This window comes from Pongo abelii, chromosome 14, assembly GCF_028885655.2.
Source record: "Pongo abelii isolate AG06213 chromosome 14, NHGRI_mPonAbe1-v2.0_pri, whole genome shotgun sequence".
NCBI classification, from domain to species: domain Eukaryota; kingdom Metazoa; phylum Chordata; class Mammalia; order Primates; family Hominidae; genus Pongo; species Pongo abelii.
Window position 1 is genome coordinate 42,179,224 of NC_071999.2, and position 17,862 is coordinate 42,197,085.

The following is a 17,862-nucleotide window of genomic DNA, read 5'->3' on the forward strand; positions in this document are numbered from 1 at the left end:
AAGCTAACCTTATGTCTTTTCTTTGGAAGGTTCATTGTAACCATAGATAAATTATTTCATTTACCTTTGCCTTAATTAAAGGAAAAATGATTCTAGGTCAGAAGCTACAAGAAAGCAGGGCTAGAAAGTTTATTTTTATTTTTATTGTTTGAGGTGGAGTCTCCCTGTCACCCAGGCTGGAGTGCAGTGGCATGATCTCTGCTCCCTGCAACCTCTGCTACCCGGGTTCAAGCCATTCTTGTGCCTCAGCCTCCCGAGTAGCTGGGATTAAAGGTGCACCTGCCACCATGCCCATCTAATTTTTATATTATTAGTAGAGATGGGGTTTCACCAGGTTGGCCAGGCTGGTCTTGAACTCCTGACCTCAAGTGATCCACCCACCTCGGCCTCCCAAAGTGCTGGGATTATACGCATGAGCCACCGCGCCCGGCTTTAGAAACAGTTTTAAATTGCTTATGGATGCTTTTGAGTATTAATGTCAGTAAAGCAATGAGGAAGATGTTTGTCATTTAGTCTACACAGCATTTGAACTATTTTCTGCTTGAAAGAGGTTTCTCTTTTTGAGTGGTATAGAGACTATCTCTCTAATAAAAGCTGAGATTGCTATATACTCACTTTCCCTTGTAGCTCTACTATCACAACCACTTGTGAAAGACTTTGAGATGAAAAGCCAAAAGAAGTAATAGTGAATTCTTTCTCATCGCAGTGACAGTAGAAGTGTTTGTAATGTCAAGTTCACAATACAGAATGGTCATCAAGTCTGGTGGCATTCACAGCTGGAATAAAATTGTATTCCTGGTAGAGAATTTGCCGCACTGAAAGTTGTAGTATTCAGTGTTTGGTGGTGAAGGTAAAGGTATCCTTACCAGTCCAGGCCTGGTAAGGATATAAAATTAAATAAATAATATGCTTTACCAGGGAGAAGATTTTTACAATACAGTTCTGACTTATGATGGTTTGACTCAAAAGTTTTCAACTTTATAATAAGTTTATCTTGATGTCACCCCATTGTAAGTGGAGAAACATCGGTATAAATAAAAAACAATTGCTTTCTGGACTACATAAATAATTTCTACATATCAAGAGGAAAAAGACTAATACTCCAACAGAAAAATGGGCAAAGAATGTATATCTGTAATTTTCAGAAGATAAAACCCAAGTAACAAATAAGCTTATTAAAATTATAACAATAATGAGAGTATCTTTCATATCCTTCATATTAGCAAATATTATATAGTGTCAAGTATCTCTAAATTTTGTAACATTGTAGAAAATGAGTTCAGTGAAACATTACCATTGAGAGTATAAATTGTCACAACACAGTTGGAGAGCCGTTAATGAATATCTAATAAAACTGAAGGTGGACACTTCCTACATTCATCGAGTGCATCTGCCCCATGTTGTGTCTATCCTAGAGGGCCTTGGACATTGCAGGAGGAGACATGCACAAGAATGTTCATTGTAGGTACTTTCGTAATAGTAATAAATGGAAAGCATCTAACTCGCTATTAGTCTACGAACTGATAAACTATGGTTCATCTTTGCAATGGAAAACTTTACATAAAATAAAACAAATTCAATCAATCTACATGCATTCAGCATGGATAAATACACCAAAATATTGTTTTATTTTTAAGCAAGTTGCAAAAGGTTTGGTACAACACATTTTATATATATATATGTATATATATATATATATATATAAAATTTAAAAACATCCTAAAACCGTAAAAACCCTAGAAGAAAACCTAGGCAATACCATTCAGGACATAGGCATGGGCAAGGACTTCATGTCTAAAACATCAAAAGCAGTGGCAACAAAAGCCAAAATTGACAAATGAGATCTAATTAAAGAGCTTCTGCACAGCAAAAGAAACTACCATCAGAGTGAACAGGCAACCTACAGAATGGGAGAAAATTTTTGCAATCTACTCATCTGACAAAGGGCTAATATCCAGAATCTACAAAGAACTCAAACAAATTTACAAGAAAAAAAACAAACAATCCCATCAAAAAGTGGGCAAAGGATATGAACAGACACTTCTCAAAAGAAGACATTTATGCAGCCAACAGACACATGAAAAAATGCTCATCATCACTGGCCATCAGAGAAATGCAAATCAAAACCACAATGAGATACCATCTCACACCAGTTAGAATGACGATTATTAAAAAGTCAGGAAACAACAGGTGCTGGAGAGGATGTGGAGAAATAGGAACACTTTTACACTGTTGGTGGGACTGTAAACTGGTTCAACCAGTGTGGAAGACAGTGTGGTGATTCCTCAAGGATCTAGGACTAGAAATACCATTTGACCCAGCCATCCCATTACTGGGTATATACCCAAAGGATTATAAATCATGCCGCTATAAAGACACATGCACATGTATGTTTATTGCGGCACTATTCACGATAGCAAAGACTTGGAACCAACCCAAATGTCCATCAATGATAGACCGGATTAAGAAAATGTGGCACATATACACCATGGAATACTATGCAGCCACAAAAAAGGATGAGTTCATGTCCTTTGTAGGGACATGGATGAAGCTGGAAACCATTGTTCTCAGCAAACTATCTCAAGGACTAAAAACTAAACACTGCATGTTCTCACTCATAGGTGGGAACTGAACAATGAGAACACTCGGACACAGGGAGGGGAACATCACACACCCGGACCTGTCGTGGGGTGGGGGAAGGGGGAAGGGATAGCATTAGGAGATGTACCTAATGTAAATGAGGAGTTAATGGGTGCAGCACACCAACATGGCACAGGTATACATATGTAACAAACCTGCCCATTGTGCAAGTGTACCCTAGAACTTAAAAAAAAATCTGAAACAATAGTATAAGTTGTTCATAGATACATTTAGATCCAGTGAATAACACTCCAATTTCAGAATAGTGGCTACTTTAGGGGAGGGAAGGAGGGGAATCATGGAGGAAATATATATTTATTCTTTAAAAATAAACAGAGAATAAATTGAAGAAATACGAAAAATGTTCATATCTGCTTAAACTTGATTGTGGGTGCACAGATGTCTGTTACAGTACTTTTCATGTTGAAAACATTTCAAAGTTGAAAATTAAGGAAAAACTGTTTTAGGTACTTTAGCTAAAATGAATCTGTGATGTTAAGCTCATTATTAACATAACTCTAAAGGACTTATATTACTAGACAGAAACTAATTCTGATGGTTTTATTTTTATCATTATTCTGTACTTGAAAGAGTACACTTATTAAGTATATGGTGATTAAAATATATTTAAATTTATTATGTATAAAAATAAATATGTAGAGATAACATACATATGACATACACATACATATATATTTGTTATTTCTGATGTTTGCTTGTTTTAGATAGTAGACAGAGTTGAGAATTTTTTTAAAGAAATCTGGGTTTGGATTTTGGTACTCAATCTCTTTGAGACTTAGCTTTACTTTATTCCTCCCAAAATTTTCTGCAACCTAATTTAAGATACACTTCTTAACTCAATATGTTGCTTAAGTCACTGGAGACTCAGTGTTTTTATATATAAAATTTGAATACTATTAACAATTTATTTAGATGTTTATAAGCATTAAATAATATCATGTATGTAAAAATTCTTTGTAAACTCCAAAAAGCTATATTTAAGATAGATATTGACATTTCTTTAATTTCTGCTTTCAATGCCCCAGACTAAAAACCAAGAGATTAATACATACTTCTGTATTATTCATTGAGTGCCTAATGCACAAAGTACAAAATTCATTGCGGTCATTTTATCAAAATGAAAGAAAAGTAGACATTACTCAATATTTTTGTCTGTGGAAAGTCATGCCTGTGATCCCAAATGGGGAACTGGCTTGTGTGATTCTTTTTGTTTTTCTGCCCTCTAGAAAGAACCCATGGACTTTTTGAGAGCAAAATCAACCTCAGATCCTGCTTCGGTAACATACATTCCAAAAATGGAATGATTTCCTAGCAAACTCCAGGATTGAGAAAAAAAGAGTTCTTTGACATTTCTGAGTCCCATAGTAGTATCATAATAGTATTTCTTTTAGTGTGGGTCTTTTGGTGACATATTCTCTTAGCTTTATTTTGCTTTCATTTTTGAAGGATCATTCTGCTAAATAATAAGTTCTAGGTTAGCATGTTTTTCTTTCAGCATTAATGATGCCATTTCATTATCTTCGAGATTCATTAGTGGCATTGAAAAGTTAGCTGCTAGTCTTACCGTTGCTCTTCTGGAGATAGGGGTTTTTTTTTTTTTTTCTCTGATTGCTTTAAAGATGTTTATCTGTCTTAGGTTTTCAGCAATTTGGCTATCATTGGCTTGCTTTGTTTTTCTTTGTACTTATAGTGCCAGAGGCTTGCTGAGCTTCTTCAATTTCTGTGTTGCTGTTATTTATTGGCTTTGGAAAAATTATTGGCTATTATCTCTTTAAATATAGCTTCTGCCTCAATTTATTTCTTTCCACTTCTTCTTGACTTCAGTTTACATGTATATTAGCTTTTGACCGTGTTTCACGTGTCTTATGCTCTCTCTCTGTACCCTGCCATGCTTCAGGTTGCATATTTTCTATTAACCTGTCTTTGAATTTATTAATCCTTTTTCTGTGTTTAATTTTCTGTTAAGCACTTCTGCTCAGTTCTTAATTTCAGATGGCATATTTTTCAAATCCAGAAAGTCCATTTGATGATATTATTCTGCCGGAGATGGTTCTTCCTTCACTTTGTTAGGCGGATAATGAGAGGAACTGATTATCTCAATCCAACCTACTATTCATCTGGGTTGGTTTTGGGTTGCAACTTTAGGAAGACTCAGCCAACTTGTGGTATGACTCTGTTCCTTGGGATGTTTCCCTCCCAGGTTTGTGATTGATAGCCTGGCAAGTCTCCATCTTTTTGGTCCTGAAAACCTGGGAGATTCAGTTCTACCTTTCAGGTTTTCTGGGCGTAATTGATTCCCAATCGCTTCAAAATCAGGCAAAGGTATTGACAGGAAAACCAATGGATTGTTGGAAGCAGGCTCCCTCTTTCTAGTGGACTTGTCTTCTCGGTACCATGAGACTGTGGGAAGCTTTGTTTTCAGCCCAGAACACCAGGGTCTTGTGCTACTCCAGAACTAAAAAATATCCCTTAGGGAAAATCATGTCATGAGTTCTCAGTTATTCTAGTTTCTAACACATCATTCCAGTCCATGTGAACTTCAAAGGTTCCACTGATATCCTTTCCTCAGTAGAATCTCTCTACCTAATTGAAACTGGATTCTCAGCCTGCTCTGATTGTCAGCAGACTCCTACCTGCTGCAGTGGGACCTACTGCAGTGGGACTGGTACCACCTACTCCATTCTCCTCAGAAGTGGACATCCTATGGCATAGTTTTGGATTATGTTTCTGGAAACTTAGACTCAAGTCTGGTTCCACAGCCTTCTTGTTGTTTCTTCAAGCCACACACAAAATCTTGTTATAATTCTCAAACCCACCACCCCCACCTTATTTAGGTAGAATGAGCTTCTGTTGCTTATAATAAAGAAACTTGACTATGCAGTAGAGGTTGAGGATGGGGAAAAAAACTGCTGAGAGAATCATTGGTTCATAAGAAGACTGCGGTTGGTATAAAGAAGCCACAGTGTGTGGCGGCATTTCAGGACTAGAGGCAAAGCATATTTCCATGATTATCAGCAGCACATATGAACCTAACTCTAAACAGACCAAGTAGGAGAAGTCACATCTCTGTGGACACCACCTTAGGATATGCAGTGACCAGTCAGATGTATCTGCTACAGCATCAGCATCTGCAGATACAGTGAGAAAAGTGGTCAATGCTCTAACCAAATGGGATGAGTCACCACAATCAGAGGAAATAATTAGGGCCAGACACTTCCTGCCCTTTGCTAATTGGAAATTTAGGTTTATCTTGTACCCAGAGCCCATGCTGGGAAGAAGGAGTTGGAGAGAAAGGGAAAATCTGGAAATGAGCAATGACTCTAAGTAGACTATTTCCAAATAAAGCCGCTAGGATATATTTAGTTGGCGAACTTGAGAGCCAAGATGAGGTAAGTAATTTAAAACACAGAAAATCATATTTCTGCATGTCTGAGTATATAGACGGTAGGTTTCAACCCCTTGACAATACACGGTGAGACACAGTCCAATGTTAATGTAGAAAATAATTTTTTCCTTTGGCTGTGGTAGACAAAAACTAAAAATTCAGTTCAAAGTTATAAAAAATATATGTAATCTTATTATACATAAATTTTATTAACAAAATTTTTTTTTGGCCGAGTTGCATTTTCTTCTGGATAATAATGAAAACAAAATATTTGTTTACTGTGAATTAAAGGATTACAAAAGACATTCTAAAGCCAACAGTTTGAATACTTGCTGCTTTCTTTCATTAAAAAAATGAGTTGGAATTTCTTTTTCTGTCCCACCCCCAAATATAGCTGATGTAGAAGGGAGCAGATAATCTCAGTGCTTTAGACTTGAATTTATATTTAAAAACAGAGAAGACAGATAAGAGAAAGCTATAACAAGATATTACTTACCTATTTATCTAAAAAGATATCTACATAATAGACTAAATAAAAATATCAAAGACCTTTGATTTGAGCTCTTAAAGTTCCAGAGATGAGAGAAACTTAGTTTCCCTCAGTGAATGCAGGTTTATTCTAAATGTAACCTGTTTATCGAATGGCCTGGACCCAGTGTTGTACAGTAGGAAAGACTCCCTCACCTCCCTCACCCCCCTCACCCTCAGCTGACATCAAAAATGGTCTACCACTCTCTCTTCCTTCCCCTAGGATGGCAGCTTGGGAAGATCCCAGAACCTTTTTGTATCTTTCAGTTCTGAGAATTTTATTTTCAGGTAATATACTGGAAGTCCAGCAGACTACAAGGAGCTTTTAATGTCACACCTAATTCAAAGATGAAGCTTCTCTGCACAAGGCTCCAGCTCCCACTCTTGCCCAGTCAGATCTGTGGCTCAAGAACAGGCAGTAAATGGTTTATTCATGTGCCTTTTCTTCCTCCCACTCCATCATCTGGTTTGTCCAGGGTGTAGGAAAAGAGAATGGAGATTAGGGGGAAAAGGATAACACCTGTTATTTTGCTGGAGCTCTTTCTTCTGGTTTGCACTGGTTGAACATCAAGCCTTTCTTTGTGGCAGTGAAATGGCGTAGCTGTCTGGCATAATACCTGAGCTTCATTGCCTCATGCCAAGGAAATCAAGGACAGGGATACGTGTGGAGTGAAGTTAAGATCGGAGGTTTAGGCAGGGTGCGGTGGCTCAGGACGCCTGTAATCCCAGCTCTTTGGGAGGCCGAGGACGATGGATCACGAAGTCAGGAGATTGAGACCATCTTGGCCAAAATGGTGAAACCCTGTCTCTACCGAAAAAAAAAAAAAAAAAAATTAGCCTGGTGTAGGGGCACCTGCCTGTAGTCCCAGCTACTCGGGAGGCTGAGCAGGGGAATTGCTTGAACCCAGGAGGTGGAGGTTGCAGTGAGCCGAGATCGCACCACTGCACTCCAGCCTGACGACAGAGTGAGACTCCGTCTCAAACAAACAAACAAACAAAAAGAGCTGAGGTTTAATAGGCAAAAGAAAGAGAAAGGAGAACAGCTGTTTTTCCTGTGAGAGAGGGGGCCTCCCGGTGGGACTTCTGGCCAGCGGTGGAGTGCACAGGGTTTTATAGACAGGCTTGAGGAGGCGGTGTCTGATTTACATAGGGCCCAGAGAAAGGTGTGACGTTTACATAGCAGGTGGGGAAGCTGATCACCCCACCCTCATCTTATTATGCAAATAGTCTTTGCCTGGCTGGAGGGCATGTTGTCTGCCCCCACTGGACATGAGGTTGGCAAGAACAAGGGAATATGAAGCTGCCATTTTGAACATGCCTAGTCCCCAAGTAGCCCCTTTTCCTCTTGTCACAGATGCTGGCATTCACCTGTGCAAGCTTCCAGCTTGTTATCTATGTTTGCAGCTCGATTTTGCAGGCAGTTTTTTGCTAGAAAAGAAATTATTTTGGGCTGCTTTTATTAAAAGGGAAACCTTACCAAGGACTTCCTCACTCTCACTCTCTGCCTAAATAATTTCTTTTTAACTCCTGTATCAGCAGGTGTCCAAACACTGTCTCCTTAGTCTACATTAGTAGATTCTTCTTAGGCACCCGTTTCCACTCTGACCTCCACACTCTACCAAGTACTTGGCATAGACAATGCCACTTATGGCTAAAATAATGTAATGTCTTTTCAGAACCTGTCACATTTGATATTCCTTCAGTCTGTTACAGTGGAATTCTGTCTGGACAGTTCACGTTTCTTCAACAAAGACACTTGGGCTACCTTGGGAGGTATCCACTTGCCCTTTAGTTTTGAGGAAGAAGGAGCCACTTAGAAATCTGGGGAGGCACTTTAGCATAATAGGGTTTCTTGAAGTAGATTTAAATAAGAAGACACCAAGATTCCACATTAATTTTTGAGGGACTGAGAAACAAGCCCCCTTTAGGGCTTCCCACTTACTTTTCAGTTCTAAGATGAAATGATTTCTGTCATTCTATGCCTTTAGTTTAAAAACGTATATATTCCTAAAGGGGTACAGGAGAATAACACAAAATTTCTCTAAAATCTAAAAGTATGGCAGGTAGCCTGCATTTTTTTGGAGGTGTGGAAAGAGTAAGTTTCCTCAAATCTCAACATAAGAAATTTTTGACATGTGTACATAAATTTAAAGTATTCCTTCTTAATAGTTTTCTTTCCCCGTTCACTTTTAGACACTGAAAAATGATAAATAATAGGTAACACACGGGTTTTAAGTAAAGTTAAATTTACCAGACAAAGGGTTTCACTCCAGTCACTTTTGTTTCCTTTGGAGAATGTTTTCTTTTTACCATTTTTTTCCTTCATTCCATATATTTTGCCACTAAGCACTTTTGCACATTTCTTCCCCGAGAAAATGATGCTGTATAGGATAAATCGGAAAGAGTAGAGTCTATTATTCTCAGCTTTGAACAAATTCCATGCATCAGACTTTCCTGTGGTAAAGCCAGATACAAGTACAGAGCAATTAAATGACAGAAATGAGAAACACAGAACTTGACCATGTGCGTGGTGCTTCTTCTTCCTTGTAGGAATTTGTTTAAGTGGTTGATAGCTGGGTTTTTGGAAAGAAAATCTTCTGCAGTATAAAATGCATTTATCATTCATGTCTCATGGGGCATATTTACTGGGGGGAAAAATTCTTTTGAGAAATTCTGACTTTCTAGACTGAAACAATTAAAAATGAAAATAAATCCATTGAAATCTCTCTTGACTTTAAAAACCTATGCTCAGTTTTACAGGTCTTGGAAGCGTGTGTGTGTTTGTGTGTGTGTGTGTTTACAGATATATCTACATATGCACACATAAGGCATATTTTTATGTATGCTATACTTCATCATTCAGTATTTTTGCATGTGAACATTTATGTTTTGTAATACACTCAGACTAGAAGGATATTTTGGTATCTGTGAAAAGAAATAGTAATTTACAATATTTTATAGCCTTATTTTCTTCAAAGAAAATATTCTATAGACTTATTTTCTTTAAATTAAATCTTTCTTTTTTCTAAACCTAGTATCTCCCCAACTTTGAATACCTAATCCAATGCTATAATGAAAATATTAATTATAACTCAGATTATTGAATGCTTTCTATATGCTAGGAATTGTTCATAGCAATTTATGTATGTATTTAGTAATTTAATCTTGACAGTAACATTATAAAATAGATACTCATATTATCTGTTTTCTCAGATGAGGAAAATGAGGCATAGAGAAAATTTCACAGGGTCACGGAGTTAATATGTGACTGAGCCTGGATTGGAACCAGGCCACTGGTCTCCTAAATCTATGTCCTTAACTGCTACAATACACTGAAGTTGTAAAATGGGAAATGGACAGCAAAAACATCTTGATCAATCAGAGTCAATAAAAAATGGACAGAATCACATTAGGTTTCTACTTATTTTCAATGGAATTGGCATTTTGATTGCTTATTATGGTGACTTTGAAAGAAGGCATGCAACATAAAATGAAAAACTGAAAGATCACTGTCTAGAGCAGGGATTGACGAAGGCTTGTTCTGGGACTACTAGCACCCTAGCACCACTTATCACTTATTAGAAACACTATTTTTTTTTTTTTTTTTTTGAGATGGAGTCTCGCTGTGTTGCCCAGGCTGGAGTACAGTGACGCGATCTCAGCTCACTGCAAGCTTCGCCTCTCAGGCTCAAGCGATTTTCCTGTCTCACCCTCCCTAGTAGCTGGGATTACAGGCGTGTGGCACCGTGCCCAGCTACTTTTTGTATTTTTAGTAGAGACAGGGCTTTAATATGTTGGCCAGGCTGGTCTCAAACTCCTGACCTCAAGTGATCCACCTGCCTTGGCCTCCCAAAGTGCTGGGATTATAGGCTTGAGCCACTGCACCTGGCCTAAAACTTACACTTCTTATCTGTACCCATAAAGGTTCTGTTTCAGTGGGTTTGCAATGAGATTTAGGAATCTATGTTTAAAATCTCCTTTGGAGGTCTGGGTGTGATTTAGATAAGAGGATTCCAGTCCAACTCTTTTTAGAGCTGTTATGTTGTTATTGTTTTAGTTTACTGTACTCTATGTTACTACTTAAATTGTAATCTAAAATCTTTAATTTTAACCCATCTATTTACATGGATTTTAAAAGTTTAATTAAAGAGATTAATGCTTGAATATTTTCTATGAAGGGACCAATGTAGGGTTGCCCTGGCCAAATCGATCGTTTAATGTGAGTGTACTACTGTATTTCCTTCATTCAATGCTGCCTTTGTTTTCTTTGCATTCTTATGTTTCTGAAAGTACATAGCTGAGGGAGTGGAAGGTTATACATAAATCTCCCTTCGTTTTAATTGTTATTAGATTGATGGTGCTTTTGACCTGAGGAAAGGGAATGCTTCTACCTCCTTGGACCCTGCACTTTCTCCAGTGAAATATAGAAACTCTGCATGAGACTTGGGTTGTGGGGCAGAGTCACAAGAGTTGGGGCTGGTGTGGTTACAGGGATTACAGGGACTCTTGAAGCAAGAACCATGGTCTAAGAGGCTGAGTCTGCCAGGCGTGGTGGCTCACGCCTGTAATCCCAGCACTTTGGGAGACTGAGGCAGGTGGATCACCTGAGGTCAGGAGTTTCAGACCAGCCTGACCAATATGGTGAAACCCAGTCTCTACTAAAAATACAAAAATTAGGCTGGGCATAGTGGCTCATGCCTGTAATCCCAGCACTTTGGGAGGCCGAGGCGGGTGGACCACTTGAGGTCAGGAGTTCGAGACCAGCCCGGCCAAGACGGTGAAACCCCATTTCCAATAAAAACACAAAAATTAGCTGGGTGTGGTGGCAGGTGCCTCTAATCCCAGCTACTCAGGAGTCTGAGGCAGGAAAATCACTTGAACCCGGGAGGTGGAGGTTGCAGTGAGCTGAGATGGCGGCACTGCACTCCAGCCTGGCCCACAGAGCAAGTCTCTGTCTCAAAAAAAAAAAAAAAAAAAAAAATTAGTCTGGCATGGTGGCGTGGCCTGTAGTCCCAGCTACTGTGGAGGCTGAGACAGAATTGCTTGAACCCAGGAGGTGGAGGTTGCAGTGTGCCGAGATTGCGCCACTGCACTCCAGCGTGGGTGACAGAGTAAGACTCTGTCTCAAAAAAAAAAAAAAAAAAAAAGCTGAATCTAGGGGGCAGGAGTGAATCCCAAGCCAGGTAGATAACCAGCTAAGTCATCACTCCAAATGGAAAATCTAGGTAAGAGGGAATAGGAAGGAAACAGGGGCAGGGAGTACCAAGTGCAGAGAAGGGGCTGAGATCACAATGATTTAATAATTTGCTGAGTAGTTTATGATTGTTGAAGGTGTATTTTATCAGGTACCCACAACCTTAGCTCTGGATGAAAAAAGGGTCCTGATGTGCTTCAGACCTCCATCTAGAAGGCTGTATTTACATAGATGGAAGACGTGAATTGAGATAAACTGTACTGATAAGAATTACTCACCTCCTCTTTATTTGCTGTATATAGAAATCACTTACTCGCCGGACGTGGTTGCTCACGCCTGTAATCCCAGCGCTTTGGGAGGCCTAGGTGGGTGGATCACGAGGTCAGGAGATCAAGACCATCCTGGCTAACGCGGTGAAACCCCATCTCTGCTAAAAATACAAAAACAAAATTAGGGCACCTGTAGTCCCAGATACTCGGGAGGCTGAGGCAGGAGAATGGCGTGAACCCAGGAGGCGGAACTTGCAGTGAGCCGAGATTATGCCACTGCACTCCAGCCTGGGTGACAGAGCGAGACTCTGTCTCAAAAAAAAAAAAAAAAAAAAAAAAGAAATCACTTACTGTTAAAAGTGTAATTGAACATGATAGTGCTCAGCTTCAGGCATGCATTCATATTTATACATTGCTCCCGCCTCTCAGCAATAGAGGAGTAAAAAAGTAGATGATAAGTGAATTCTGAGACACAGAAATGTGTTTTCTCTGTCTACTATTATTCTATTGTTGCAAGTAATTTTCAGATTGCAAGTTGCTGGGTGTGGCCCCTGGAATCTACAATATCTAGTGTTTCCAAGTTGAGAGAGGGGACAAGTTCTCTCTCCATCATCTAATTTTGTATCTTTTTTTTTTGTAGAACTTGGCTACCCACATCAGTGCTGCCTGACCTTTTATAGAATAATTAGTAGATTACATAACATTTGAGAATTGTGCTTACTTATGAGAATTGTGCTTACTCTGAGAGAATAAAAGTGTTCTGGAACTAAGTCATTGATCTAAAATGAACACACATGGAGGAAGACCCAGCTGACGTTTATGCCTGCAGTGGGAGAAACACATGATTTTTAAAAGCCTGGATAAAGAAATGGTAGCAAGATTTTGATTTTTACAACAGGAGGCTTAAGAAATAGGATAGACCTATTCTATTGAATCCTATACCAGGATTAATTTTTAGTGGTCTTTGACTGTAATTGACTAGTATTTTAGGGAAAAATATGAGAATAAAAAAAGTGATTAAAAATCTTGAATTTCCTTAAGACTGTTAAAGAAAAATTAATATTTTTGTCCAATTTTAGTATTTTGTGTGTATGTGTGCTGATTCCTTATTCAGTACAGAAGGAAATGACATATTTTTGATCAGTTATGGTTATTGAAAGACCTGACATCTCTATGTACCATTTCAGTTATAATACTTGTCAGTTGACGTGACTAATGAACTTGAATATGATTTTTAAAACAACCGCTTAAACCATGTGTATGTTTAGAAGTTTCCCAGACATATAAAACACATAGGAATGCATTGCTTTTTGTATCAACTTTTCTTAAATTTTGTTAACTCTATCTCTTTAGAATCTAAAGTGGCTCACTAAATGCATTTAAAATCAAATTTGTTATCACCTGGTATGAACAGAGTAGACAAAGAGAGTTGCCAAATTTATTAACTATTTTAATCAATAAGACATTTGACTTTAACATACATGGGGTTACAGAATACATTCTTTAGTGAAGTTATTCACATTCCAATAACTTACCTGTTTTCTATGAAGAATATTTGAATATTGAGTAAAGGCTGTAACTGGTAGCTATATCTCCTTAAAAACTAGGTATACTTACTTCTCTTTATTAGATTTATTGATTTTATTTTTAATAGACTTTTAAAAATGACTTTTTTAAAGAGTGGTTTTAGGTTCACAGCAAAACTGAGAGGAAGGCACAAAGATTTTCCATGTACTCCCTTCCCCCACACATGCAGAGCCTTCCCCATCATGATCATCCCCCACCAGACTGGCACGTTTTTTACAACTAATGAACCTATATTGATGCATCATCACCCACAGTGCATAGCTTACATTAGGGTTTATTCTTAGTACTGTACCTTCTATGGATTTGGATAAATGTATAATGACATGTATCCACCATTGTAGTATCACGTAGAGTAGTTTCATTGCCCTAAAACTCCTCTGTGCTCTGCGTATTCATCTCTCCCTCTCTCCTAATCACTGGATACCACTGATTTTTCACTGTTTTCATAGTTTTGCCTTTTCCATAATGTTATATATTTGGAATCACACAGTATACAGCCTTTTCAGATTGGCTTCTTTCACTTAGTAATATGCATTTAAGGTTCCCCCATGTTTTTTCATGGCTTGATAGCTCATTTCTTTTTAGTGCTCAGTACTATTCCATTGTCTAAATGTACCACAGTTTATCCATTCACCTACTGAAAAACATCTTGGTTGCTTATAAGTTTTGGAAGTTATGTATAATGCTACTTATAAACATCCATGTTCTGGTTTTTGTGTGGGTAAAGGTTTTTAACTTTTTTGGATAAACACCAAGGAGTTCAATTGCTGTTTTGTATAATTAAGAGTATGTTTAGTTTTATAAGAAAACACTGGCCACGCGCGGTGGCTCATGCCTGTAATCCTAGCACTTTGAGAGGCTGAGGCAGGCGGATTGCCTGAGCTCAGAGTTTGAGACCAGCCTGGGCAACACAGTGAAACCCTGTCTCTACTAAAATACAAAAAAATTAGCTGGGCATGGCGGCGTCCGCCTGAAGTCCCAGCTACTTGGGAGGCTGAGGCAGGAGAATTGCTTAAATCCAGGAGGCAGAGCAGTGAGCTGAGATCGTGCTGCACTGTAGCCTGGGCGGCAGAGTGAGACTCCGTCTCCAAAAAATTAAAAAGAAAGAAAGAAAGAAAACACCAAACTATCTTTCAAAGTGGCTGTATCATTTTGCATTCCCACCAGCAATGGATGAGATTTCCTGCTGATCCACATCCTCATCAGCATTTGATGTTGTCAGTGTTCTGGATTTTGGTTATTCTAATAGGTGTGTATTGATATCCCATAGTTGTTTTAATTTGCATTTCCCTGATAGTATGGAGCATCTTTTTTTAATATGCTGATTTGCCATCGGTATATCTTTTTTTTTTTGGTGAGGTGTCAAAATCTTTGGCCAATTTTTAAATTAGGTTTGTTTTCTAATTGTTAAGCTTTAAGAGTTCTTTGCATGTTTTGGATAACAGTGCTTTATCAGATGCATCTTTTGCAAATATTTTCTCCCAATCTGTGGCTTGTCTTCTCATTCTGTTGACATTATCTTTTTTTTTTTTTATTATACTTTAGGTTTTATGGTACATGTGCGCAATGTGCAGGTAAGTTACATATGTATACATGTGCCATGCTGGTGCGCTGCACCCACCAACTCGTCATCTAGCATTAGGTATATCTCCCAATGCTATCCCTCCCCCCTCCCCCCACCCCACAACAGTCCCCAGAGTGTGATGTTCCCCTTCCTGTGTCCATGTGTTCTCATTGTTCAATTCCCACCTATGAGTGAGAATATGCGGTGTTTGGTTTTTTGTTCTTGCGATAGTTTACTGAGAATGATGATTTCCAATTTCATCCATGTCCCTACAAAGGACGTGAACTCATCATTTTTTATGGCTGCATAGTATTCCATGGTGTATATGTGCCACATTTTCTTAATCCAGTCTATCATTGTTGGACATTTGGGTTGGTTCCAAGTCTTTGCTATTGTGAATAATGCGGCAATAAACATACGTGTGCATGTGTCTTTATAGCAGCATGATTTATAGTCCTTTGGGTATATACCCAGTAATGGGATGGCTGGGTCGAATGGAATTTCTAGTTCTAGATCCCTGAGGAATCGCCACACTGACTTCCACAAGGGTTGAACTAGTTTACAGTCCCACCAACAGTGTAAAAGTGTTCCTATTTCTCCACATCCTCTCCAGCACCTGTTGTTTCCTGACTTTTTAATGATTGCCATTCTAACTGGTGTGAGATGGTATCTCATTGTGGTTTTGATTTGCATTTCTCTGATGGCCAGTGATGGTGAGCATTTTTTCATGTGTTTTTTGGCTGCATAAATGTCTTCTTTTGAGAAGTGTCTGTTCATGTCCTTCGCCCACTTTTTGATGGGGTTGTTTGTTTTTTTCTTGTAAATTTGTTGGAGTTCATTGTAGATTCTGGATATTAGCCCTTTGTCAGATGAGTAGGTTGCGAAAATTTTCTCCCATTTTGTAGGTTGCCTGTTCACTCTGATGGTAGTTTCTTTTGCTGTGCAGAAGCTCTTGAGTTTAATTAGATCCCATTTGTCAATTTTGGCTTTTGTTGCCATTGCTTTTGGTGTTTTAAACATGAAGTCCTTGCCCATGCCTATCTCCTGAATGGTAATGCCTAGGTTTTCTTCTAGGGTTTTTATGGTTTTAGGTCTAACATTTAAGTCTTTAATCCATCTTGAATTGATTTTTGTATAAGGTGTAAGGAACGGATCCAGTTTCAGCTTTCTACATATGGCTAGCCAGTTTTCCCAGCACCATTTATTAAATAGGGAATCCTTTCCCCATTTCTTGTTTTTGTCAGGTTTGTCAAAGATCAGATACTTGTAGATATGTGGCATTATTTCTGACGGCTCTGTTCTGTTCCATTGATCTATATCTCTGTTTTGGTACCAGTACCATGCTGTTTTGGTTACTGTAGCCTTGTAGTATAGTTTGAAGTCAGGTAGTGTGATGCCTCCAGCTTTGTTCTTTTGGCTTAGGATTGATTTGGCGATGCGGGCTCTTTTTTGGTTCCATATGAACTTTAAAGTAGTTTTTTCCAATTCTGTGAAGAAAGTCATTGGTAGCTTGATAGGGATGGCATTGAATCTGTAAATTACATTATCTTTTATAAAGCAGAAAATTTTAATTTTAATGAAGTCCAGTTTATCAATTCTTTCTTTCATGACCATGCCTTTGGTGTTGTATCTAGACCCAAGGTCATATAGACTTCTCCTGTTATTTTCTAGAAGTTTTATAGTTTTGTAATTTACAGTTAGGTCTATAATTGATTTTGAGTTAATTTTTGAAGGATGTAATATCTGTGCCTTGATTTATTTATTTATTTTTTGGATGTGGCTGTCCAGCTGTTTCAGCATCATTTGTGGAAAAGACTATCTTTGTTGCATTTTATTGTCTTTGCTGCTTTGTAAAAGATCAGTTGACTGTATCTTTTACAAAGATACAATAGAACCTCATAAGGTTCTATTTCTGGGCTATTGATTCTGTTCCGTTGATTTATTTGGCTGTTCTTCTGCCATTACCACACCATTTTTATTACTGTGGCTTTACAGTGAATCTTGAAGTTGGGTAGTGTCAGACCTTCAACTTTGTTCTTCTCCTTCAATAAAGTGTTAGCTATTTGGGTCTTTGCTTCTTCATATAAACTTCAGAATCATGTTGTCAATATCCACACAATAACTTGCTGAGATTTTGATTGGGATTACCTGAGATCTTGACAATAGTGAGTCTTCCTATCCATGAGCATGGAATATCTCTCTCTTTATTTCTTTGAATTTTTTCATCAGTTTTGTAGTTTTCCTCATATCGATCTTACACATATTTTGTTATATTTATGCATAAATATTTCATTTTTGGGATGCTAATATAAATGATATTGTGCTTTTAATTTCAAATTCCACTTGCTCATTGCTGGTATATAGAAAAGCAATGGACTCTTGTATATTAATTTTGTATCCTGCAAGTTTGTTATAATATCATATTAGTTCCAGGAGATTTTCATTGATTCATTCAGATTTTCTACATAGATCATATGTCATTTGTGAACAAAGACAGTTTTTTTCTTCCTTTTCCATCTGTATTCCTTTTATTTCCCTTTTATGTTTTACTGCATTAGCCAGGACTTCCAATATAATGTTGAGTAGCAGTGATGGGAAGGTATATTTTTGCCTTGTTCCTGATCTTTTGTGGGAAAGATTTTAATTTCTCACCATTAAGCATCATATTAGCTGT